General features: G+C 48.5%; 1 pseudogene across 1 annotated transcript; it reads right to left on the reverse strand.

The window, feature by feature from the left end:
• Window positions 1–6,337: 6,337 nt before the first annotated feature.
• Window positions 6,338–8,715, reverse strand: LOC310753220 (small ribosomal subunit protein eS4-like; annotated as a pseudogene). Its single transcript, XR_014552322.1, has 6 exons — window positions 8,689–8,715; window positions 8,397–8,577; window positions 8,157–8,254; window positions 7,610–7,781; window positions 7,194–7,351; window positions 6,338–6,504 (listed from the first exon to the last, which is right to left on the reverse strand). The product of XR_014552322.1 is annotated as a small ribosomal subunit protein eS4-like (transcript).
• Between the last annotated feature and the right edge of the window lie 17,366 nt (window positions 8,716–26,081).

The raw sequence follows: 26,081 nt of genomic DNA on the forward strand, positions 1-26,081 counted from the left end.
CATCTGAGCTTCTCCCGCTGCCGCTGGTGCCTCCGCCACCTGAGCCTCTACCGACTGCGCGTCTGCCACTGCCGCTGGGGCCTCAGCCGCCAGAACCTCTACCACCTGGGCCCTTGCCTCTGCCGCTGCTGCTTCCGCCACCAGAAGCAATACTGCCAGGGTCTCTGCTGCTGCCTCTGGTGCCTCCGCAGGCCGAATCACTACCGCCTGGGCCTCTGCCGGTGCCTCTGGTGAATCCACAGCCTGAGCCTCTACCACCTGGACCTCTGCCGCTGGTGCCTCCGCAGCCCGAGCCACTACCGCCTGGGCCTCTGCCGCCTCAGCCAATGCTGCCTGGGCCTCTGCCGCTGCCGGTGGTTCCTCTGCCGCCAGAGCCTCTACCACCTGGGCCCTTGCGGCTGCCGCAGCCTGGTCCTGTACCGACTGGGCGTCTGCCACTGCCGCTGGTGCCTCCGCAGCCGAGCCTCTACCGGTGGCCCTGGTGCCTCCGCAGCCTGAGCCTCTACCGCCTGGGCCTCTGCCACTGCTGCTGGTGCCTCCACAGGCTGAGCCTCTACCGCCTGGGCCTCTGCTGGTGCCTCTGGTGCCTCCGCAGACTGAGCCTCTACCGCCTGGGCCTCTGCGATCAGGTGCGGCAGCGGCAGAAGCTCAGGTGGTACAAATTCGGGCAACGGAGGCACCAGCGGCAGCAGCAGTGGTGCTGATGGCATTGGCTGAGGCGGTAGAGGCCCAGGCGGTAGAGACTCTGGAAGTGGAGGCAGCAGCGCCAGAGGACCAGGCGGTAGAGACTCTGACGGCGGAGGCACCAGCAGCAGCTACAGAGAGCCAGGTGGCAGAGGCTCTGGCGGCGGAAGCACCAGCGGCAGTGACAGAGGCCCAGGCGGTAGAGGCTCAGGCTGTGGACGCACCAGCGGCACCGGCTGAAGCCCAGGCGATAGAGGCTCAGACTGCAGAGGCACCAGTGACACCGGCAGAGGCCCAGGCGGTAGAGGCTCTGGCGGCGGAAGCACCAGCGGCAGTGGCAAGGGAACAGGTGGTAGAGGCTCTGGCGGCGGAGGCAGCAGTGGCAGTGGCAGAGGCCCAGGCGGTAGAGACTCCGGCTGCGGAGGCACTAGCGGCACCGGTAGATGCCCAGGCAGTAGAGCCTCGGGCTGCGGAGGCACCAGCGGTAGAGGCACAGGGAGTAGAGGCTCTGGCGGCGGAAGCACCAGCGGGAGCAGCAAGGGCCGAGGCGGTAGAGGCTCAGGGTGCAGAGGCACCAGCGGCACTGGCCGAGGCCCAGGCGGTAGAGGTTGTGGCGGCGGAAATACCAGCGGCAAGGGCCCACGCCGTAGAGGCTCTGGTGGCGAAGGCACCAGCGGCAGCGGCAGAGGCCTAGACGCTAGAGGCTCTGACGGCGGAAGCACCAGCAGCAGTGACAGAGAACCAGGTGGCAGAGGCTGTGACAGCGGAGGCAACAACGGCAGAGGCACAGGTGGCAGAGGCTCTGGAGGCGGAGGCAACAGAGACAGCAGTAAAGGCCCAGGCGGTAGAGGCTCTGGCTGCGGAGGCATCAGCGGCAGAGGTCCAGGCAGAAGAGGCTCAGGCGGCGGAGGCACCAGCTGCAGCGGCAGAGGTCCAGACGGAAGAAGCTCAGGTGGCGGAGGCACCAGCGGCAGCGGCAGAAGCTCAGGTGATACAGATTCGGGCAACGGAGGCACCAGTGGCAGCAGCAGTGGTGCAGATGGCATTGGCTGAGGCGGTAGAGGCCCAGGCGGTAGAGACTCTGGAAGTGGAGGCAGCAGCGCCAGAGGACCAGGCGGTAGAGACTCTGACGGCGGAGGCACCAGCAGCAGCTACAGAGAGCCAGGTGGCAGAGGCTCTTGCGGCGGAAGCACCAGCGGCAGTGGCCCAGGCGGTAGAGGCTCAGGCTGTGGACGCACCAGCGGCACCGGCTGAAGCCCAGACGATAGAGGCTCAGGCTGCAGAGGCACCAGTGACATCGGCAGAGGCCCAGGCGGTAGAGGCTCTGGCGGCGGAAGCACCAGCGGCACCAGGAGAGGCCCGGGCAGTAGAGGCTTGGGCTGCGGAGGCACCAGCGGCAGTGGCAGAGGCCCGGGTGGTAGATGCTCTGGCGGTGGAGGCACCAGTGGCAGCGGCAAGGGCCCAGGCAGTAGAGACTCAGGCTGCAGAGGAACCAGCGGCAGAGGCCCAGGCGATGCAGCCTGGGAGGCAGAGGAACCAGCGGCAGCGGCAGAGCGAGAGGTGGAAGAAGCTCACGCTGCCGAGGCACCAGAGGCAGTGGCAGAGGCCCAGTTGGTAGAGGCTCAGGCTTCGGATTCACCAGTGGCTCCGGCAGAGGCCCAGGCGGTAGTGGCTTGGGCTGCGGAGGCACCAGTGGCAGCAGCAGAGGCCTAGGCAGTAGAGGCTCTGGCTGAGGATTCACCTGCGGCACTGGCAGAAGCCCAGGCGGTAGTGGCTCGGGCTGCGGAGGCCCCAGCGGCAGCGGTAGAGGCCCAGGCAGTAGAGGCTATGGGTGCTGAAGGACCAGCGGCAGCAGCAACAACGGCCCAGGTGGTAGAGGCTCGGGCTGCGGAGGCACGAGCGGCAGCGGCAGAGACCCAGGCAGTATTGGTTCTGGCAGCAGAAGCAGCAGTGGCAGCGGCAAGGGCCCAGGCGGTAGAGGCTCTGGCGGCTAAGGCACCAGCGGCAGACTCCCAGTCGGTATAGGATCAGGATGCTGAGGGACCAGCGGCACCTGCAGATGCCCATGTGGTAGAGGTTCTGGCGGTGGAAGCACCAGCGGCAGCGGCAAGGTCCCAGGTAGTAGAGGCTCTGGCGGCGGAGGCACTACCGGCAGCGGCGAGGCCCAGGCGGAAGAGGCTCTGGCGGCGGAGGCACCAGCGGCAGCGGCAGAAGCTCGGGTAATACAGATTCGGGTAACGGAGGCACGAGCGGAAGCTTCAGTGACGCAGGCGGCATTCGCTGAGGCGGCAGAGGCCCAGGTGGTAAAGGCTCTGGCGGCGGAAGCACCAGCGGCACCAGGAGAGGCCCGGGCAGTAGAGGCTTGGGCTGCGGAGGCACCAGCGGCAGTGGCAGAGGCCCGGGTGGTAGATGCTCTGGCGGTGGAGGCACCAGTGGCAGCGGCAAGGGCCCAGGCAGTAGAGACTCAGGCTGCAGAGGAACCAGCGGCAGAGGCCCAGGCGATGCAGCCTGGGAGGCAGAGGAACCAGCGGCAGCGGCAGAGCGAGAGGTGGAAGAAGCTCACGCTGCCGAGGCACCAGAGGCAGTGGCAGAGGCCCAGTTGGTAGAGGCTCAGGCTTCGGATTCACCAGTGGCTCCGGCAGAGGCCCAGGCGGTAGTGGCTTGGGCTGCGGAGGCACCAGTGGCAGCAGCAGAGGCCTAGGCAGTAGAGGCTCTGGCTGAGGATTCACCTGCGGCACTGGCAGAAGCCCAGGCGGTAGTGGCTCGGGCTGCGGAGGCCCCAGCGGCAGCGGTAGAGGCCCAGGCAGTAGAGGCTATGGGTGCTGAAGGACCAGCGGCAGCAGCAACAACGGCCCAGGTGGTAGAGGCTCGGGCTGCGGAGGCACGAGCGGCAGCGGCAGAGACCCAGGCAGTATTGGTTCTGGCAGCAGAAGCAGCAGTGGCAGCGGCAAGGGCCCAGGCGGTAGAGGCTCTGGCGGCTAAGGCACCAGCGGCAGACTCCCAGTCGGTATAGGATCAGGATGCTGAGGGACCAGCGGCACCTGCAGATGCCCATGTGGTAGAGGTTCTGGCGGTGGAAGCACCAGCGGCAGCGGCAAGGTCCCAGGTAGTAGAGGCTCTGGCGGCGGAGGCACTACCGGCAGCGGCGAGGCCCAGGCGGAAGAGGCTCTGGCGGCGGAGGCACCAGCGGCAGCGGCAGAAGCTCGGGTAATACAGATTCGGGTAACGGAGGCACGAGCGGAAGCTTCAGTGACGCAGGCGGCATTCGCTGAGGCGGCAGAGGCCCAGGTGGTAAAGGCTCTGGCGGCGGAGGCACCAGCGGCCCCGGCAGAGGCCCAGGCGGTAGTGGCTCGGGCTGCGGAGGCACCAGGCGTAGCAGCAACGGCCCAGGCGGTAAAGGCTCGGGCTGCAGAGGCATGAGCGGCAGAGGCCCAGGCAGTATTGGTTCTGGCGGCGGAAGCAGCAGCGGCAGTGGCAGAAGCTCAGGTGGTACAGTTTCGGGCAACGGAGGCACCAGCAGCAGCAGCAGTGGCGGAGGCGGCATTGGTGGAGGCGGCAGAGGACAAGGCGGTAGAGGCTCTGGCGGCGGAGGTACCAGGGGCACCGGCAAAGGCCCAGGTGGTAGAGGCTCTGGCGGAGGAGGCAGCAGCGGCAGCGGCAGAGGCCCAGGCGGAAGAGGCTCAGGTGGCGGAGGCACCAGCGGCAGCGGCAGAAGCTCTAATTGTACAGATTCGGGCAACGGAGGCACCAGTGGCAGCAGCAGTGGGGAAGGCGGCATTGGCTGAGGCGGCAGAGGTGCCTCCGCCGTCAGAGCCTCTACCGCCTGGTCTCTGTCGATGCCTGGTCCTCTGGCGCTGGTGCCTCCACTTCCAGAGTCTGCTGCTGCTGCCTCCGCCGTCAGAGCCTCTACCGCCTGGGCCTCTGCTGCTGCCGCTGTTGCCTCCGCCACCTGAGCCTCTTCCGTCTGGACCTCTGCCGCTGCCGCTGTTGCCTCCGCCACCTGAGCCTCTTCCGTCTGGACCTCTGCCGCTGCCGCTGTTGCCTCCGCCACCAGAGCCTCTGCCTCCTGGGTCTCTATCGCTGCTGCTGGTGCCGCCAGAGCCTCTACCGCCTGGGCCTCTGCCACTGCCACTGGTGCCTCCGCCACCTGAGCCTCTGCCTCCTGGGTCTCTATCGCTTCTGCTGGTGCCGCAAGAGCCTCTACCGCCTGGGCCTCTGCCACTGCCACTAGTGCCTCCACCGCCAGAGCCTCTACCGCCTGGGCCCTTGCCGCTGCCGCTGGTGCCCTCGCAGCCCGAGCGTCTACTGCCTGGGCCTCTACCGGTGCCGCTGGTTCCTACGCAGCCGGAGCCTCTACCGCCTGGCCGTCTGCCACTGCCGCTGGTGCCTCCACCGCCAGAGCATCTACCGCCTGGGCCCTTGCCGCTGTCGCTTCCGCCGCCAGAGCCTCTGCCACCTGGTTCTTTCGCTGCTGCTGGTGCCTCCGCCGTCCGAGCCTCAACCGCTTGGGCCTCTGCCGCTGTTGCCTCTGCCGCCAGACCCTCTGCCACCTGGGTCTGTCGCTGCCGCTGGTGCCTCCACAGCTGAACCTCTATCGACTGGGCCCTTGCCGCTGCCGCTGGTGCTTCCGCCGCCACAGCCTCTAGTGCCTGGGCCTCTGCCGCTGCCGCCTCTGCCGCCAGAGCCTCTACCGCCTGTTCCCTTGCCGCTGCCTCTGTCGCTGCTGCAGTTGTAAGAAGGAATAAGAAAGCATTATTATTATTACTTTTATTATTATTAAGAAAAAAGCAATAATAACAAAGCAATAATAATAACAATGCTTTCTTCTTATTGTTCCTTTCTTCTCCTTCTTAGTACTGTACTGCTTTCTTATTCCTTCCTTCTTAACAATAAGAAAGCAATAATCCACCATGATGGGCAGAGGTGGGACCCAAGGTTCATCCATCCCAACCCGCTGAAATGCAGGAACTGCAGCATAGAATAGGCAGAATCAGCTAGCCAGGAGAAATGCCCTGGAAATGCCACTTATATTTCGGATTCGGTCTCGGGTTCGGAGCAAGGAGTCCCTCCAAAAGGCATTGGCGGTTGTCACTTGATATTCCTCTCCCTTTAAGGGCCACCCCCGGAGCTGTCACTTGATATTCAGCTCCCCTGTGACTCAACAGGCCTTTTTGTTGGCTGCTAATAATTGCATTTTGACCAACTGCGGGAGGCAGTGGAAGACAGGAGTGCCTGGCGTGTTCTGGTCCATGGGGTCACGAAGAGTCGGACACGACAAAACAACAACAAATAATTGCATTCCTTATTGTAAAAACTGTAACCGTTATTTGCGATAATAGCTGCAATAATTATTGCAATAATAACTGCATTCGTTGTTGCAATAACCGTAATAGTTACTGTATAATAACTGCAATTATTGCAATAATGGCAACCATCATTGTAGTACTAATGGCGATCATTACTGCGATAATAAAGGCAATCGTTATTGTATGCAATTATTTTTGTAATAATACCTGCCACCATTATTGTAATAACTGCGACCGTTATTGTAATAATTGAAATTATTATTCGAAGGGCCAAGTAGGAGCCGGCCCCAAATGTTTCCAGGCAGCAATAAGAATAAAGCCACTCAAAAGAAGAGGAGCCCCAGAGCCACATTGCAAGATGCTTTTATTGGCGAAAAATAATTCTGCTTTCCTCATTCCTCCGCGCACGTCTTCATCCGCTGCTCTGTTTGGCCGCCAGCCGCTCGTCTTGCTCCTCGGCGATGGTGAGGCGGATGCATTTCCTGCGAGGCAGCAAGATCCACGGCTTGTTGCCCTGGAAGGAGCGATAAGAGGCACCTATTATTATTATTATTATTATTATTATTATTATTATTATTATTATATTGATTAGCCCAATCTTTTTCAACTTGCACTCTCATTGAAACAAACTGAGTGCAATTTAAACCAAATTCAAATTTCACGCCCCAAAGGGACTTGAGCTCGGTGCACTCTTAACGTGCTCAGGAGAACCCCAAACCTGATGAAATAGTAGTTACAGGTAGGTAGCCGTGTTGGTCTGCCGTAGTCAAAATAAAATTCAAAAAATTCCCTCCAGTAACTTAGTTGGTCTCTAAGGTGCTACTGGAAGGAATTTTTTTATTTTGATGAAGTTGGTTCTCCTTGGTGTGGCATCACATTCCCCCTGTTAATATCAGGTCATGCCTCACAAATATCCTTGCATTACAGTATACTTGCTTAAAAACAAACAAAGAAAGAATTACATGCAAAAGCAGAAATGGCATTGAACTGAATCAATTGGGTGGTGATTTATTTGGAATAGCTGTGGAAACAAATCCTTGAAAAATAAAAACAACAGGAGAATAATAAAAGTAAGAATATTTAAAAATGGAAATAATTTTTAATAAAAAAATGCAAAGAGGAGATAATGAATTAAAATAATTTCAAAAATGGAAATAATCTTTAAAAATGCAAATGATAAAAACCATACTGCCCAGCGCCCACCTTGCCAATGACGAAGATGTTGGAGAGTCTGGTGGTGAAGCTGTTGCCATTGGTGTCCTTGACGTGGACCACGTCAAAGGAACCAGGGTGCCTCTCGCGGTTGGTGATCATCCTGATGCGCCCCAAGTTGGCGCCCCCCGTCACCATGCAGAGGTTGCCTGTTGGGGAGAAGAGGGAGGGAAATGGTCAGAAGGTGCCTGGGCAACAATGGACCTGCAAGGCGGAATTGGGACTGGCAGGATGGACAGATATATATATACACACACATATGCATATATATGGAAATAATAAAATAAAACTGCTTCAAAATATATGGGTGCTCTGGAAGGGAGCCTCCAGGGCCAGAGGCAGTCTCCCCATCTCCCCCCATTGGGGAAGGATTCCGGCGCACTCGACGGGCTCAGAGGAACCGCCACCTGTGTCAAACTTGATGAAGTCGGTGATCTTGCCCGTCTGCAGGTCGACCTGGACGGTGTCGTTGACCTTGACCACGGGCGTCCGGGTAGCGGATGGTGCAGGCGTCATGCGTCACCAAGTGGGGGTGCCCTTAGTGCCCACCAGGATGCGGCGCACCTTGCACAGCTTGTACTGCCGGGAGGAATGGGAGAAATCATTCTTTTGTCAATATTAAGAACAGGCTCCCTCAACTTTGCCACTCCAGATGTTTTGAGACTACAAGTCCCATCACCCCTGACCACTGGTCCTGCTAGCTAGTGATCCTGGGAGTTGTAGGCCAAAAACATCTGGAGGGCCGAAGTTGAGGAAGCCTGATTAAGAGGATGCCAGAAAGGTGAGTCTTTCTGTAAAAATGGGATTTGAATCTGGTCTAACTCATGAGGGATTAAAATCACAAAAGCACTCAGAGCACTGATCATTCCTTCCTCTGGTTGTCCATCTTAAGATGCCAGCAAGGCTGAGTCTTTCGGTAAGAAAAGGATTCAAATCGAATCCCCCAATTCTCACCTTGGCCTCCTCGGGGCTGATGTGGTGCACGGTAAAAAGCGCCCCTTGGTCATACACCAGGCGGAAGTGCTCGCCTGTCTTCTCGATGCTGATCACGTCTGCGGGAAAAGAGGGCGGACGTTACAGTGGGATGCCAGTGTGATGCAACCGTCACGTAAACCCAGTTTTCCGCCCTGCAGAATGTCCCACCGCTGGAAATTGGGCATTTCAAACCCCTCTACTAGAAACCTAGGGCCTCACCCATGAAGCCCGCTGGGTAAGTGACGTCGGTGCGAACCTTGCCATCAATCTTGACAAAGCGCTGCATGCAGATCTTCTTGACCTCGTCGCCCGTCAGGGCATATTTGAGCCGGTTGCGGAGGAAAATCACGAGCGGGAGGCACTCGTGCAACTTGTGGGGTCCCGCTGACGGGCGCGGTGCCTAGAACCCCAAAAAGAAATGGGAAGGTTACAGGGTGGCAAACCTAGAACGCCTGAAACTGCAACTCCCAGAATCCGGTTGGCCTTATTGCTATTATTATTATGATGCAACCTTGAGAAAATATCTGAAGGCAGCCATCTCTAGGGAAACTTTTTCATGTGTATTATTTCAAAAAAAAATTATTTATAAAATATAGACAGATTTCCACTGGGCATGGAAACTCAATAATCTAAGTATTTATTTATTTAATGTTTTATTCATGCATCTTCCCAGATGTTATTTTACATCCCTTCATTGTTTTGTCAGAATGTTCGACCGACTCACCAACTTATCCTTCCCCAAGATCCTTTATTTTTCTACATATTGTTATTTTGATCTATAATATTGTGTTACGAAGAAGCCCAGGTGCAAACTAAAGCCTGAAGTGCAAGGCTCCCCTTTTAAAAAGGCTTGTAAAAGGTAATTACAAAAAGATACTTGCAAAGACTCCCATCAGCTTGTCCAGCATCCAGTGTTTGGGGGCTGCCACCCGTTACAGGTGCTTCTTGGGTCCTCGAGCCTGAGGGGGGGAAAGCAGGCAAAGGGTGTGGGTTCGAATCTGCCCGGATGTTTAAGCAGATCATTCTCGCAAGGCAGCGGGCTGCACTAGATGACCCTCGGGCCCCTTCCAGGCGCCCTCTGCTCTTCAGTAATCGCCATTTTAATTTATTCCCATTTAGTTTCTAGTTGAGCATCCTTGGGCTCCCTTCTCCCTTAGGGAGCCAGTGGCAGGCAGTTCCCCTGGCCCCTTCCCAAGCAATCGCTTTCCCCAGATGTTGTTGGACTACGACTCCCATCATCCCTGAGCTCTGGCCTTGATGGGAGTTGTAATCCAACAACATCTGGGGACTCACAGGTTGAGAAAGACTGGTTTAGAGGGCATGTCTGGCCGGCAGCCTGGTTCCCTGCAGCCCGCACTGCGCATGCTTACACCCCCCCAAGACTGAGAGAGCCCCGCCGTGGCGCCTCCGCGCCCCCGTTTCCCCACCCCACAGAGGAGCGGCGTCTCCCACGCCCCTGAAAGGGCCGCGCTTGGCGGAGCCACCGCCTCGGACGGCGACGGATCGCTCCAACAACCCATACCCTACACACTCACCATGGCTGCGGGTTCTCAACGCAAAAGGAGAGCACTTCCGCCGGCTGGGGGTTATATATCCGGGTCAGGAAGGGTGGGGCGATGAAGCGTAGTGCCACTGCAGCGACGCCTGGTGGATGGGAGTGGCATCGCACAGCACGGGGGCTTCGCAGCCAATGAAATGGGGAAATGGGATCCCGAGAGGCATCTATTAGGATCCCCTGAAATGGAAAAATGGGATCCCCAGGGGCATCTAGTCTGACCGCCTAAAACACAGAAATGGGACGCCAAGAGGCATCTAGTCTGACCCCTGAAATGCAGGAATCTCCACCAAAAAGATAGGGAGCGAGGCAGCCGGTACCCACCTTCAGGCCTGTTGGTGGTGTCGTCGCGGGTGGGGCAGGCTGGGGACGGTGACGCCTGGGAGCTGCAGTTCCTCGCCCAGGTGAGGTTCTGGTTGGCATCTGCTGACTACCCACACCAGCCCTCCTTGAAGGGGCTCATGTGGAAGGCCTCTGGAGATGAGAGGGGGTACCAGGGTGCCTTTTCCACCCTCCCCGGCTTCCGGTGGTGACCACGTCCCCCCGGCCCCCAATGCCCCCCAACTGCTCAACACAACCCTGTTCGTCGCCACAGTCCTCGGTGCCATCACAATGACAGACAGGGGCCACACAGCCGCTTGGCAGGCAAGGGTGCTTGCCTGGGGTACAGCTCCGGGGACCTGGAAACGTTGGGGTGGTGAATGGGGAGCCTCCAAGCCCAGAGGCAGTCTATCTGGTTGGCGGAAAAGAAAGGTTTACTTTGGGGGGCACAGTACCTGAACTGCACATCATCCAGCACCATGCTCGCCACCAAGGAGAAGGTCACCTGTGGAGGGGGAGGCAGCGCTCTTGACATGCTCCGGAGGAGGAGCTGGCCAAGGAGAGCGAGGAGCCCAAGACCCACCTGGAAAGGGCCGCGGACTCTTCCGGTGTAGGCCAGTAGCCCCCCAGGCACCAGAGGACAAGGCGGGGCTTCGCCACAGGGGGCCGTGCATCAGCTCCAATGAGAAGCTCCCAGTGAGTCTTGCATGGGAAGGGCGGAGGGGTGAGGGATCCGGGGGTCATCTAGTCTGACCCCGCTGAGGATTGCGAATTGTCATCTGGTCTCAGCCTCTCTCGTTTTTATCAGTCTCCAACGGGGGATGGGAAGCAGGGCATCAGTAAATGATAAGAATGGTCAGGATGGTATTTCTTTTCCCTACCAGGCGGGTCAGTAGTCTGGAAATCAATAAATAATAATTATCTGATACGATACGTCCTACAGTTTAGAAACATATTAGATAATATTGATATGGAATTATGAGAACCGGGCCAGGCGGCATTTCCCCCACCACACCGGGGAAAAGGCCGAGCGGGTGGCTCTGCGCCTGTTGGATTTCCGACCACCAGCGCCCCAAGCTGACCTGTCTCGGCCGTGCTGTACCAGGCGCAGAGCTCACATGCTGTGGCCGCATCACTCAGGGTGGGGGAGTGGAGTCGGGCGGGGGCAGCAGGCGGCTTGGCTTGTTGCTCCGAGGTGCTCATGTACCAGCCTGAGGGGAGGTCGGGGGCACCAGGTCAAAGGGGTGCTCTAACTGCTAAGCAATACTTCCCCTCCCTTCAAATGAAGCACCTTTACCCTGGTTGGTGCCCAGCGTGTGGTCGAAGGGGGGGTCGGCGGCGCACACCCAGCCTCCGCCCTGCCCCGGGGCGCCACCGGTACCCAGACGTGCTGATGTCCTCCCAGCCGCAGGTGGTGCCTTCAAAGTTGAGGGCCAAGGTGGCGCCCGGCGGTGCCAACCCGTTCCGGTAGCCTGGAAGGAGAAGGAACCAGGCGCCCTGAGCAAGCTACAGTTCCCAGCATTCTGGGCACCAAGTGCCCTTAGGAGACCCCTGTTCCCCCCATGAGCTACAGTTCCCAGAGTTCTCTAAGAAGAGAAATGGGCTTGGGAACTGTAGTTCTGTCAAGGGAATCGCAACCCTCAATGCCCAGAGCAAGCAATCATTTCCAGGGTGCTTTGGGGGACATGGTGGGAACTGTAGTTTGTTCAGTTTCCCAAGGAGACCCTCTCAGAGCAATAACTCCCAGCGTTCCATTGGAAAGGCTGTGCTGAATATTCTCCTCCCGTAGGAAACTACAGTTCCCAGGGTGCTTTGAGGGATGCTAAGATGGGTTAAATCACTCTCTAAGAGGGGAATCGAGGCACGTCTCCCGATTCTTTTGGCGACGCCAAAACTTACTGCAATGGCTCTCGTCAGAGCAATCCCAGCGGTTGCAGGCAAAGTTGCAGGCGCTGGCACTTGCGTTCCCATAGGCACCCCAGCTAGGAAATGGAGGCCCAGCTTGGGGGCGGGGGCGGGGCGGAGGGGAAAGTGCCATTAAAAAGAGAGGAAGAGTGAGAGAGACAGGGAGCATCCTAGAATGGGAGAGATGGAAGGGCCTCAAGGGTCATCTAGTCCAACCCACTGCAAGGAAGCTCGGAGCTATAATTCCCAGGACTTTGGGAATTGAGAGAGGGAAGAGAGAGAGGGACAGGATTCGCAGCCCCCGTCTCCCTTTGCCCCCCGGCTCACCCCAGCCCCGCTAAAGCAACATGGCGGCGATTCTGAGTCTTCTGCCCTTTCTTCCCCCAGCAACAATAAAAAGCAACCCCAGCAACAATAAAAATCTCGGATTCGCAGCCCCTATCTCCCTTTGCCCCTCGGCTCACCCCAGCCCCGCTCAAGCAACATGGCGGCGATGGTGAGTCTTCTGCCCTTTCTTCCCCCAGCAACAATAAAAAGCAGGCCCAGCAACAATAAAAATCTCGGCAGCAATAGGTTGGCCTTTTGGCCAATCACAGGCCGGGCTGTGGGCGGAGCCAGCCATTTGCCGCTTTTTCTCTACACCTGTTTTCTCCTCAGTGTTTCTCACACGCGAAGGAAGCTGGTAAGTTTGGTCGTGTTTTTAATACTGTATTCTGTTGGCTGGGGAATAGTAATAAATTATGATTATCATTACTTTTTTAATTATTATTTTTTAGTTATTATAATAAAAGGCTTAGTGGAGTTTGTAATATATATTGTTTTGTCGCGTTTTTAATATTCTGTTGGGAGCAGCCCACAGTGGCTGGGGAAGGATAATAAATTATGATGATTATCATTAATTTTTAATTTGTTATCATTATTATAATTGTTATTCTTATAAAAGGGTTAGGGAAGTTTGTAGTATATCATGTTTTATCGCTTTTTTTAATATTCTGTTGGTGGCTGGGAAATAGTAATAAATTATTATTATCTTTTTTTTTTAATTTCTTTTTATTAAGTTTCACTTAAATAGCCAAAAGGAAAAACAAATCAACTGTTACAAAAAATATATATATCCAAACATAACATAAAAATAACATCAGTTTCCGTTACAGTTCTTTGTCTTCACACTTAAATCTTTATATCTTTAAATGCTTAAATCATTCCTCTACACACCTATTGACTTCCATCCCTCCCGATTTCAGGCTTCTTAGTATAAATAATTTCTTTCTCCTGCAGCTGATAATTGTTATTGATTTACACATCGTAAGATCTATATCGAACCTGCTATAGTTTTTAGGTTTCTATAATTCCCTTCAATGTATATCATAAATTTATTCCAGTCGCTAATAAACTTTGTATTTTTTTGGTTTCTAATATTTTATGTCATTTTTGCTAGTTCAACAAATTCAAATAATTTTGTTTGCCAATCTCTGATTGCTGGGGTGTTTGGATTTTTCCAATTTTGGACAATTAATATTCTAGCGGCAGCTGTAGCATACTGGAATAATGTCTTATCTTCTTTTTTGATTTCATCCCCAATTATTCCTAGTAGGAAAGCCTCTGGTCTTTTGGGAAATGTATATTTAAATATTTTTTTTAACTCATTATATATAAGTTCCCCATATTTCTTCATTTCGTCGCATGTCCACCACATATGGAAAAAATTACCTTCTTTGATTTTACACTTCCAGCAGATCTTATTTCCTGTTTTATACATTTTCCCTAGTTTTGCCGGTGTGATGTACCACCTATACATCATCTTTTCCAAATTTTCCCTAAGTGTGACACATGCCGTGAATTTCATTCCACTAGTCCATAATTTCAACCACTTATCATATTCTATATTATATCCCAGATCCATTGCCCATCTTGTCATGACCACCTTTATTTCTTCATCTTTGGTGTCCCATTCCAATAATATATTATACATTTTGGATAATAATTTGGATTTACCTTCAATTATTTCTATTTGAAATTTGGATTTCTTCTCGTTCATCCCTACTTTTTTATCTTCTATCCATGCTGCGTTTATTTGATGGAATTGTAACCAGCCTGTTAATTTATCTTTCAACTCCTCATATGTTCTCATCTTCCATCCGCTTTCTGATCTTATCAGTAGGTCTTCATAGGTCAACCTTTCTCCTTCCATATTTACTTTTTTAGTTATTAAAATATCAGTTGGTGATAGCCACCAGGGTGTTTTCCATTCTAGGAGTTTTTTATTTTTCTCCCACACTTCATATAAAGGCCCTCTAATAATATGACTTGAAAACCCTTTATGTACCTTTTCTTTGTTTTGCCATAAATAGGCGTGCCAGCCGAACCTATTGTCGAACCCCTCTAGGTCCAATAAATCAGTGTTTTCCAGATTAATCCAATCTTTGATCCAACAGAGGCAGGCGGCCTCGAAATATAATTTCAGATTAGGTACCGAGAATCCCCCTCTTTCTTTCCGATCTGTAAGAAGTTTGAATCTAATTCTCGGTCTTTTCCCTTGCCATATAAATTTTGAAAGAGTTTTTTGCCAATCTGTAAACATTTTAGAGCCTCTGATCACTGGGATATTTTGAAACAGAAATAACATTCTTGGGAGTAAGTTCATTTTTATTGCCGCCATCCTTCCCGTCCACGAAAGCTTCACTCTATTCCACGTACCTAGGTCTTTTTTAATCTCCTTCCATGTTGTAAGATAGTTATCTTGAATCAGATTTATATTTTTTGTAGTTAGCCAAATTCCCAGATACTTCATTTTTTTTGCCACCTTAATTCCATTTTGTACCTCCAATTTTTCACTTTCACCCTTTCCCAAATTTTTAATCAACATTTTTGTCTTTAATTTATTTAATTTGAAACCGGATAGCTTGCCAAATTCTTCTAACAACTCCAAGGCCTTACCAACACTTTTTTGCGGATTTTCCAGGGATAACATCAAGTCATCCGCATACGCTTTTAGTTTATATTCTTTTGTTCCTATTTTGATCCCTCGGATCTCTGGTGTTACTCTTATTTTATTTGTAATTACCTCTAGTACCATAATGAATAAAAGCGGGGATAGAGGGCATCCCTGTCTTTTTCCTTTTTCAATTTTAAATGAATTTGTTAGGTTGTTATTTATAATCAGTTTTGCAGATTGTTTCGAATATATTGCTTTTATTCCATCCATAAACTCGCCCTCTAGCCCTGCTTTCTCCATACTCTTCAATAGGAACTGCCATGAAACATTGTCGAATGCCTTTTCGGCATCGATGAAAATCAGCGCTGCGGGTATTTCGTTCTTGCATTCCAGATATTCAATAATATTTATGGTATGCCTTACATTATCTTTAAGTAACCTATTTGGAAGGAATCCTGCTTGATCCTTATGTATTAAATTTACTAGACATTCTTTAAGTCTGCTTGCCATCACCTCCGCAAAGATTTTATAATCGTTATTTAAAAGTGATATGGGTCTATAGTTTTTCATATTCAATTTATCCGTGTCTGGTTTAGGGATCATCGTAACGTGAGCCTCTTTCCATGTCTCTGGTGCCCTTCCTCCTCTTAATATGTTGTTCATGATGTCACATAGCACTGGCGTTAATTGATTTTCCAATACTTTATAATATTTGGCTGATAATCCATCCGGTCCTGGGGCTTTCCCTGGTTTCATCTTCCTTATCGCATCTTGGATCTCTTCTGCTTTTATGGGGTTATTTAATTGAATTCTTTCTTCCTCTGTTATGGTCTTCCCGCTGTAATCTTCTAGATATTTTTCTATTCGGGTTATTTCTTCCTCTTCTTTTTTATACAACCTCTCATAAAATTTGAGGAAATTTTCCTTTATTTCTTTTGGATCTTCTATCAATTGCTCCTCTATTTTTATCTTGTTTATTACGTTTTGTTTTTGCCTTCTTCGTAATTGCCAAGCTAATAATTTACCCGTTTTGTTAGCTGACTCGAAGTATTTTTGTTTCATTAATTTCATTTTCCATTCAATTTCTTGACTTGTTAACATTGAGTACTGAGATTGTAACATTTTTATTATTTGCATGTTTTGTTCATCTTTCGAATTTGTTGTTAATTTTTTCTCACACTCTCTTAGCTGGTTAAGGATTTCCTCTTTCTTTTGTTCTCTTACTTTCCTCCTATAACTATTTTGCTGGATAAAAAACCCTCTTAAGACCACCTTACTGGCGTCCCAAACTATATCCATACTTGTTTCTGTATTAAGATTCAGGCTGAAATAATCTTTTAAGGTGGCTTTAGCTTTTTCCACCACATCTTCACTCTCCAATAAGTGTTCATTCATTCTCCATCTGAACCCGCCCTGTGATTTGCCTTTTATTTCTAGAATTACCGAGTTATGATCAGAGAGAGTTCTAGGTTGAATTTCACACTTTGTAGTTCTTAATGTAAGATCCCTTGAGACCCAAATTTGATCAATTCTACCCCAGCTTTTGTGTGGCTCTGAGAAGAAGGTAAATTGCTTCTCTGTTGCATGTTTGTATCTCCAGATGTCTATTAAGTCTAAGTTTTCCTCCAAATTATTGAAGGATCTTGGCAGTTTCCCCTGTTTGCTTTTTTTCTTTCCTGATTGTCTGTCTAATTCTGGTTTTGGCACTCCATTGAAATCTCCCAGTAATATCGTCTTGTTATACTCTAACTCCAGTAAAATTTGTTCCAGCTTCTTAAAGAATTCTGGTTTATTCAGATTTGGGGCATATATGTTTATCACATTAAGTTTTTCACCCTGGAAATTAATTTGTACTCCCAAAATCCTTCCTTCATCATCTTTACAAATCACTTTGGGTTCCCATTTTTCTTTCACATATATCGCTACCCCTCTTTTCTTTTCCGCTATACAATTTATAAACTCAACACCCAAGTTTTTGTGTACCAGGATATGTTTATGCTTTTTAGTCACGTGTGTCTCCTGTAAGCAGATTAAATCGAGATTCTTTCTTTTCAACACATTTATAATTTTATTCCTTTTGGTTTTTTCATTCAAACCGTTCACATTCCACGACAAAACTTTCAAATTCATTTTAATGACTACTTTCCAGTTTACAGTTAACTAATAATTTAAATTCGAGTGGTTTTGTTTTCTCTATTCTCTTCCTCTTCTTCTTCTTCCTCTTCCACTACTACCTCTCCCTCTTCTTCTTCGTCTACTCCTTCTTCTCTGCCTTTATCTTCTTGATCTTTTCCTATGTCTTTTTTCCTTCTTCTCTCTTCTGGTTCCTCCTTTCTTCCTTCATATCTCTCCTCTACTCTTCCTAACTCTTTCTCGTATCTACACAGAAATTTCTTCACTTCTTGGGTCTCGGCAATCCTAAATCTTTTATCTTTATAAAAAAAGGAAATCCCTTCAGGGAACTCCCATCTATATTGTATACCATTCTTTTTTAGGACACTTGCCAACTGTTTATAACCTTCCCTTTTGCGCAGGAGTCTGGTTGGTATCTCTTTAAAGATGATGATTGGTCTGCCATCAATAATTAATTTTTTTTGATAGCTTATTCTTAATATCATATTTTTCATCTCTGTTGAGTTGAAAATAACTAAGCAGTCTCCTGCGACTTTTTTTGATTTTACCTGTTTGGTCTTTGTTTTTATTCTGAAAGCGTTTTCCATCGTATATGCAACCTCTTCTTCTTTCAGTTCTAACCATTTCGCTAGTTCTTTGGTCATTTTTTCTTTAATGTTTTCATTTATTTCTTCTCCTACTCCCCTAAATTTCAAATTTAACTGTTTTTGTTTCATTTCAATCATCGCTAAATTATCCAAAACTTGATCTTGATTTCTATTTAGTTCTCCTATCTCATCCTTTATCCTATCTGTCTCCTTTCTTTGTTCTTTCACTTCTTTCTGTATTTTTTTATTTGTTTCTTCCAAAGTCTTTGACCGAACTGTCAAGTCTTTAATTTTACTTGACAATTCTCCTACTGCTCCCTCTATTTTCTTATCTATCAACTCATGCATCTCTCCTTTTTTTTTTCCATATGTATTTCACTCTGTTTGAACTCCTCTTTTATTTTTAACCATAAAATATCTAGGTCCTTAATCTCTTCTTGTCGGGATGTTTTCCTTTCCGATGGAGTCGATGGAGTTCCTCCTATCTTTTTTCCATTTTCCCCCGACATTTTCTCCTTCTCTAGTTTTTTAATTAAAACTCTTGCAGTATTTGTTCTCTCCCCTAGAGGGCGCACAATCTAAACCCAATCTAATTAATTATCAAACAGTATATTCAAGAACACTTTCTTAAACACCCAGATTACAAATGTTTACCATTTAGAGTCAAAAAAAAAAAAAGTATGTGTGGGCTAACTCTATAAGTGTAATAGATCAGATTGTTCTCAGTCACTTTGGGTTCCAACAAATACGTTAATACTGCAAAATTAACTTGATTAATTTCCAGCTTCAATTCTAGGGTCCCAGATGTCGGTTAATTTCCAAGATTAAAGACCCAATTGGAAAATTTACAATCTATAAACTCCAAATTTAGATAGGGTCTAACATAACCTCACAACTAATACCAGTTAGTCCAGATTATTTCAATAATAAACTTATTAGGAGGTTATTAGTTATGTGTAGATAAGGGCCTTATAAGAAGACTATTAGTAATCTATCTATCTTACTGGGAAACCTTTGTAATGAGAGAAAGAGTGAAAACAAAACAAACCAAACCAAAACAAGACAAGCAGAGCAACAAACAAACAGTAAGAGCGACAATGTAAATTTAACATATATCTAATTTTTGTCTTATGTGAGGGCTCTTTTTCCTTCCTTCTATTTGAACTTCATCCACTTGGCCAGCTTAGTCCAATCCCGAAATTTCACCATGAGAGTGCATCAATGTTTAAGGGTTTGTCTCAATAAATAAGTCTCTGCGGCCAAGGAGAGACCGAGAACCTCGAAGCAGTTCGTAGAGAGAGAAAAATGAATAATTAGATAGATAAGAAATGAACCCAATCTCTAATGTACAGTTTGATAGACTCCACACAGTTAGGCTTCCACCGGTAATTAGAAAAGGGGGAGAGAGTTATTTACTTAGCTTCTAAATTCTGTATTCTTCAGCCACTTGCTGGCTTAATCCAATATTGGGCTGTGATTAAGGAAGATCCAGAGGTCCAAAAAAAAAAAAAAAAAAAACAGTAATCAAGTCCGGTCCGTCAGATGGATATAAATATGTCCTCCGATAATCTTAAATCCAATCCTCTCTCAAGTTCGAATATATTTCAGTTCCCAAAAAATCCAAATTTCAAAACCTTTAGGAGTTAGGGGTACTCAAATTTTAATCCAGTCATTCAAAAGGAGGAAGTAGGTATTCAAATACAAATTGGTCATGTCTCTGTGAGCTCAGTTCATAAATAATTCCAAACAACTCAGAGAAAAGAAGCAAAGAAGCAAAAAAAAAAAAAAAAAGAGGTCAAAACTCCAGTTTCTTTAGTGGGTGGGAGGGGGTTAACGTCCAAATTTAAAGTTTAAAGGAGAAGGGGAAAGAAAGATTTACACTCTTGCTTAATCAGTTGCCCAAGCTATACTATAAAGATTTCAGTATTTCAGAATTCAAAACAAAAAGGGCAAATGAGTGGAAGTTATCATTTTATTTTGAAGCCTTTATTTTATATTGTCCTTTCTCCTTTCCCCTCCTTCCCCCTTGTGGTTCAGTATTAGCGTTTGAGGCTTCAGAGTATTTATCTCTTTATAACCACTCTGTTCAATTTATTCTCTTACTTTAGTGTCTTCCCCCAAAAGGGATACAAAGTCTCTAGAAATCTATTCAGTTACTTTTATATTATTTAGTTTCCTTCGCCTCGCTTAAAAAATTGCTGAGGACTTTCACTTTTCTGTTCCCTACAGCGGGTGAATAGTCACATCCTTTCTTCGCTCTTACAACTATGTGTCCTGCGCCATTTTCACTCTGAAAAAGCAGGTCGGGTTCCTCACTTAAATCCTTTTGCATCCAGATCTCACTTAGTGTTTAATCCAAAATTTTTAGCGCAGAATTACTCCAAAAACACTAAGGGTTCTGTTCTTAAAGTTACGGAGGTTTGTCGCTTTTTCAGTAGGAGCTAGAGGCATCGCTGCACGGGATCCGCAGAGCTTACCATTCGCGTTTCTCAGTCCCGTCGCTCTCGGGTCCTTAAAAAAAAAACCCGAAAAAACTTCGGAACTAGTCCAACGCTGCTGGATAGCTTGTCCCTCAAGGGTGCCCCCCTTGAGATTTTGGGGGTCGCAGTGCCTTTGCGTCGCCCCCGAGTCCCCGTGAAGCTCGGAAAAGCTCTCAGCGGCTTCTCCACGCTCCCTGCTGCTTGCGTTCCCAAACCGGAAGTTTGCACTGCCCCGCTTGGTTCTCTTGGCCTGGTGCATTTTTTTGGCTTGGCCTGGTCATGGAGTATTGCAGTTGCTCTGGACGTTTACATTGGCATTGGTGGCTGGCCGTTGCTCCGGATCATCTTTAAAACAGCCTTGAGAGATCTCCTGTAAGTACCACCTCCTCTTGCATTGTAATGTGCTAGTTTGTTGTTTACATGAATCAGGGGTGGCCACTTTGTGGCCCAGATCTGGCCCCTCATGCCTTGAGAAGTGGCTCACCAGCCCTGAGCAGCTTGATTTCCTGATCTGATCAGGAAATAAAACAAAAGCGCACATAGAGGGTTGGGTTGGGTTGGGGTTGGAGTTTCCTTGTTAAAGAAAGCTTATGCGGGAGTAAATTTACCTGGCACAGAAGTAAGAAGGGGAAAAAACAAAGCGACTGAAAGTCTCCCTTTGCCCCCCGGCTCACCCCAGCCCCGCTCAAGCAACATGGCGGCGATTCTGAGTCTTCTGCCCTTTCTTCCCCCAGCAACAATAAAAAGCAGCCCCAGCAACAATAAAAATCTCGGCAGCAATAGGTTGGCCTTTTGGCCAATCACAGGCCGGGCTGTGGGCGGAGCCAGCAATTTGCCGCTTTTTCTCTACACCTGTTTTCTCCTCAGTGTTTCTCACACGCGAAGGAAGCTGGTAAGTTTTGTCGTGTTTTTAATACTGTATTCTGTTGGCTGGGGAATAGTAATAAATTATGATTATCATTACTTTTTTAATTATTATTTTTTAGTTATTATAATAAAAGGCTTAGTGGAGTTTGTAATATATATTGTTTTGTCGCGTTTTTAATATTCTGTTGGGAGCAGCCCACAGTGGCTGGGGAAGGATAATAAATTATGATGATTATCATTAATTTTTAATTTGTTATCATTATTATAATTGTTATTCTTATAAAAGGGTTAGGGAAGTTTGTAGTATATCATGTTTTATCGCTTTTTTTTAATATTCTGTTGGTGGCTGGGAAATAGTAATAAATTATTATTATCATTAAATGTTAAATTATTATTATTATTATAAATCACACCCACCCAAGTGGGACATGGCCCATTCCCCCCTAAGCCTTAACAGTATAGTATTTTTATTTATTTGAATTGGGGCGGGGAAGCTCCCCTTGGCTACAGCAACTCCAGAGTAACTGGCTGTGAGTTCAGATCTCCTTTGCTTTTCCCCTCAGGCCACCTTTGTGAGCCTAACCAAGGGTGACCAAGCAGTGTATTGAAAACTGTATCTGAAACAATATATTCAAAAAACTGTATCTGAAACAAAGTATTGTTCAGATGAACCACTTCTTTAAGCAGTGGTTTTGTAACCAGGCACCATATTTTTCGCTCCATAAGACGCACCTGACCATAAAGACACACCTAGTTTTCAGAGGGGGAATACAAGAAAAACATATTCTTTAAAGGGAGCGCTGAGCAGAGCCTGTATGCATCCCAGGCTCTGCTCAGCGCTCGCTTTAAAGAGCCACGCGGAGCGTGTGTGCGGCGCTTGCAGGCTTTTCCCCGAGGAGGGAGAACGGCAGCCCGTCACTGACAGATGAACCACTTTTTTAAGCAGTGGTTTTGTAACCAGGCACCATATTTTTCGCTCCCTAAGACGCACCTGACCATCATACGACTAACTGGAAGAAATGTGTTTTTCCCCAAGAGCACGGCTCTTGGAGGCTTTTCTGGTAGGTGGGGGAAGGGACTGATGGGCTGCCCTCTGTCCCTTCCCCCACCTCCCGGAAAAGCCAGCAAGAGCCACACGCTCTTTAAAGAGCCACGCAGAGTGTGTGTGCGGCTCTTGGGGAAAAACACATTTCTTCCCGTTAGTCGTATGATGGCTCCTTTCCCCCTTTATTATTTCTTCCACTGCTATCTGTGCTTGACATATTATATGTCTGCTTTTACGTGGACCCCCTCTTTCCCTTCTTGTGAAAATAATCGACCCTAGTGATATTTCCTATGTCTGTATGGGCTCTGTTGAATTCCTGCTCTGAAAAGGAGGAGGAGGAAGCTTCGCCTGATGAAGGGAGAAGAGGAGGTAGAGGAAAAGTCAGCTGGAGGCATGAAGGTAAAAGAGAAAAAATAGAAATAGAAATTGACATATAACACTTAAGAACATTTTTAAACAACCCCAGTCCTGAAATAACACCGCCCCCCCTAACCAGCACAGTACAGTACGGTAAAAATACAGTAAAGTATTTTTATTTATTTGATTGGGGTAGGGAGCAGCTTCTGGCTTCACCCACGTTAGTGAGGTTTGTCTCCTTTTTCCTTTTCTTGTTAGGCTATCTGAAGGTGACAAAGCAATGTGTTGAAAACTTAATTTCTTCCGCTGAACCATTGCCTTAACCAAGTAATTACTCAAGACAACAATACTTTCACCTATCGATTCATCCACATAATCCTAGCGGAGATGAATTAGCATCCAAAAGTGGTACACTTGCACGTTACATCTTAAGATAAATGTTTTGGAAAAGGCATAAATTTTAAAAAGATAATGAATTTGCAAGCAAATAATTGAACGCCCGGTGAATTAGATAGGCAGTGAGCTGGCTGATTTGTCTAATGGAGCATCCCAAAACCCAGTTTGGGTCTAGAAGACCCAGTTTGCTCCCTCCCCCCAGCCTTAATGGCAACCCGCCTTTGCTTTCTGTTTGATTTTTTTAACAGATACTCTGAATTGAACACCACAAGAATAAATGGGGATCAGCCCTTGCTGTAGTGGCCAGCACTAAAAGCCATTTGAGTAATTCAGATTAATAAAGTAGGAAAAATTAATATTTACAAACCAGCAACTTCACAGCAGTTTTGGACACTTGCAGCAGCTTGCAATGTTAAGAGAGGTGCTCTAAATAAAAGCACTTTCTACATTTATGAGCCTTCAGAGTAGGCTCATGTTTTTTCCTTTGCCTGGAGGTATAAATGTTATTAGCGTATGTGCAAACACCCCAAGAACTTTAGGCAGCACTTCCTCTGCTCTCAGTCAGCAAAAGGGGATGGCAAGGGGTGCTTCATGGCGTAACTTAACTTGCAGCTGCAGGAGAAGTGTGGATCCCTCAGCCATACCTACATAGCCTTCAAAGTGCCATTTCAGAGTGCAGCATCCAGCTGTGCTTTGGACACAAAGGTTGTGAGGTTGATCCCCGTAAGGGACACCTGCAGATTCCTGCCTTGTAGCAGGTTGGACTAGATGACCCTTGGGGCCGCTTCCCAATATATACTCACCCGCTCACCCACCACCTTTGGAAAGTGCTTCAGAAAGAAGAGAAATAGCATTCCTTTAAGTTAGTTGTATCTGAAGAAGTGTGCATGCACACGAAAGCTCATACCAAGAACTAACTTAGTTGGTCTTTAAGGTGCTACTGGAAGGAAAAAAATTTTTTTGTTTTAAGTTAGTTGTAATTGTCGGCATGCAGAGGGTCGCAAGGCCAGCTGGGTAGCCCCAGTTGGGTCGTCTCCTTCCAGCCGTCCCGCTGCGAAGACCCATCTGCCTTTGCTCCGATGCGCTTCAATAACATGATGAAGATTTCAGGAAAAAATACACCAGCACTCAAAAGATTTTATAAATGCCTAAAAAAATGTATCAATGTAGTTTTTTTGGTGGAAAAACTAGGTTTTTGGAAACCTAAATTTTCAGCGTTAGGGCATGATGCAGTCAAAAGTTTTCGATGGTGAAAATTATTGCAAAGAAATGTTCTTTCTCAATAAAGAATAAAATTTATGGGTCTCTTATGTAGTGTAACAACAACACTACAAATGTCGTGTTTTTTGGACATCGTGCTGGGTACAACTTTCCTACAATCCATAGCTGTAAAAGAAAAAAATTAATGAAACAAAGTTCATCTTAAAATCTAAAATAATATTGGTTATTACGGGGTTGTTGTTTTTCAAAAGTGCACACTTGTTTTTCAGTTTGGGGCATCTAAAACTATGAAAATTGGCTTATATAGTTTGAGTTTCTGACACTGCTCAACTGCATACTTAATAAAATGTTGACGCAAAACAAATGAACTTAGCGGTTAACACTGAAGCCTATCTCTTTTTCTAGAATGCGTATGATTGGCGTTTGCACTGCCTCGCTTGGTTCTCTTGGCCTGGTGCATTTTTTTGGCTCGGCCTGGTCATGGAGTATTGCAGTTGCTCTGGACATTTACATTGGCATTGGTGGCTGGCCGTTGCTCCGGATCATCTTTAAAACAGGCTTGAGAGATCTCCTGTAAGTACCACCTCCTCTTGCATTGTAATGTGCTAGTTTGTTGTTTACATCAATCAGGGGTGGCCAATTTGTGGCCCAGATCTGGCCCCTCATGCCATGAGAAGTGGCTCACCAGCCCTGAGCAGCTTGATTTCCTGATCTGATCAGGAAATAAAACAAAAGCGCACATAGAGGGTTGGGTTGGGTTGGGCTTGGAGTTTCCTTGTTAAAGGAAGCTTACGCGGGAGTAAATTTACCTGGCACAGAAGTAAGAAGAGGTAAAAAACAAAGCGACTGAAACGAGGGAGGGCATTTAAAACTGGACTCAGATAATTGCTGGCTATGGAAGCTTCTACCTTTAATGACATTTTTCTTAGAAGGAACACCATATTCTCATAGTCATATAGTCATAATACTTCCAAGGATTCCTCGGAACAACAACACTTTTCTCTCAGAAGGAGACCTACCTAAGGCTTAATGAAATACAGGGAGACTCTACAGACATTGGCTCAGCTCCAATGAGAAGGGCGGAGGGGTGAGGGATCCGGGGGTCATCTAGTCTGACCCCGCTGAGGATTGCGAATTGTCATCTGGTGTCAGCCTCTCACGTTTTTATCAGTCTCCAACGGGGGATGGGAAGCAGGGCATCAGTAAATGATAAGAACGGTCAGGATGGTATTTCTTTTCCCTACCAGGCGGGTCAGTAGTCTGGAAATCAATAAATAATAATTATCTGATACGATACGTCCTACAGTTTAGAAACATATTAGATAATATTGATATGGAATTATGAGAACCGGGCCAGGCGGCATTTCCCCCACCACACCGGGGAAAAGGCCGAGCGGGTGGCTCTGCGCCTGTTGGATTTCCGACCACCAGCGCCCCAAGCTGACCTGTCTCGGCCGTGCTGTACCAGGCGCAGAGCTCACATGCTGAGGCCGCGTCGCTCAGGGTGGGGGAGTGGAGTCGGGCGGGGGCAGCAGGCGGCTTGGCTCGTTGCTCCGAGGTGCTCATGTACCAGCCTGAGGGGAGGTCGGGGGCACCAGGTCAAAGGGGTGCTCTAACTGCTAAGCAATACTTCCCCTCCCTTCAAATGAAGCACGTTTACCGTGGTTGGTGCCCAGCGTGTGGTCAAAGGGGGCTTCGGCGGCGCACACCCAGCCTCCGCCCTGCCCTGGGCGCCACCGGTACCCAGACGTGTGCTGATGTCCTCCCAGCCGCAGGTGGTGCCTTCAAAGTTGAGGGCCAAGGCGGCGGCCCGCAGTGGCAACCCGTTCCAGTAGCCTGGAAGGAGAAGGAACCAGGCGCCCTGAGCAAGCTACAGTTCCCAGCATTCTGGGCACCAAGTGCCATTAGGAGACCCCTGTTCCCCCCATTTGCTACAGTTCCAGGGTGCTTTGGGGGACATGGTGGGAACTGTAGTTTGTTCAGTTTCCCAAGGAGACCCTCTCAGAGCAATAACTCCCAGCGTTCCATTGGAAAGGCTGTGCTGAATATTCTCCTCCCATAGGAAACTACAGTTCCCAGGGTGCTTTGAGGGATGCTAAGAT

The sequence above is a fragment of the Podarcis filfolensis genome, assembly GCF_964270895.1.
Source record: "Podarcis filfolensis genome assembly, chromosome: 18".
Lineage (NCBI taxonomy): Eukaryota > Metazoa > Chordata > Lepidosauria > Squamata > Lacertidae > Podarcis > Podarcis filfolensis.